The sequence below is a fragment of the Meleagris gallopavo genome, chromosome 23, assembly GCF_000146605.3.
Source record: "Meleagris gallopavo isolate NT-WF06-2002-E0010 breed Aviagen turkey brand Nicholas breeding stock chromosome 23, Turkey_5.1, whole genome shotgun sequence".
NCBI classification, from domain to species: Eukaryota; Metazoa; Chordata; class Aves; order Galliformes; family Phasianidae; genus Meleagris; species Meleagris gallopavo.
Window position 1 is genome coordinate 6,088,300 of NC_015033.2, and position 1,047 is coordinate 6,089,346.

Sequence of the window (1,047 nt, forward strand, 5' to 3'; positions counted from 1 at the left end):
CACCCTTTTATTTTTTTTTAACAAGGCTTCTAGATTAAGACAAAAAAAAAAAAAAAAAGTGCTACACAATACTCGTTACAGTAAGCTTGAAACTATTTACACACACATTCCCAGTTCCACAGCACTGCAGCCCACTTCAGACTGTACCCAACTGGTGATTCACTTAAGGTCATAATTGACTTAATAACTCTCCCACAAATCTTCACCCTAATGCTTCCATCATCACTTCCTGAAGAGCACTCTTTTCTTTCTGATAATACTCAGGTGTTTTTCCTACATAAGGAAGCAGGGTGTAGGGCCGAGGCTGGCCTTAAGTAAAGGAGGCAATGCCTAGGGTAACATTGGGGTTGGTAACTGCTTTTTGTTCACACCTGTACTTCATTTCAGGCACCGAGGAGATACTGAAGGCAAGAGCTGTGCAAAATGAAGTCCTCTGCGATCTTTCTGCTGTGGAAATGGCTGTCTGTGGGATGAAATGAACTCAGAGATTGGGCCCTAGAGCAAAAAAGGCTCTTACTGAACTAGAGGTGGGAGCCCTGAGGGGAGCAGCTCTGTGTGGTGTGCCCTGGTCTGTGGGAGGATGAGGATGCTGCCTGATGGATCTGAGGCCTCACAAGGGCACGGCAGGAGCCCTGGATGAAGAGAGAGGGCCCAGAAGGGGCTAGAGCTTCGGAGCCGGGCACTGCGGGGAAGAAAACCCCTTTTGGGGCTGGAGACTGTGGGGAGGAACGGCGTTGAGGAGCAGAGCCGCCACTGCGCTTTCCCGCCGGTAACCTTGACAACGGGTCGAGTGAAGTCTCGCGAGATATCCCTTGCCGCCTCTTCCAACCCGCGGGGGAGAGTCTCGCGAGAATTGCTGTGAGGAGGAGGAGGAAGAGGTGGCGGAGGCGGTAGAGGCGCGGCCTGAGGTGGGAGGGGTCTGTCAAGATGGCGTCGGAGGGCGAGCTGGGCAGGAAGTGGGATCGTTGTCTGGCGGACTCCGCTGTCAAGCTGGGTAAGGGTGGGGAGGGCCCGGCGCAGGAGGAGGGCTCAGGGAGGAGCGGCTGC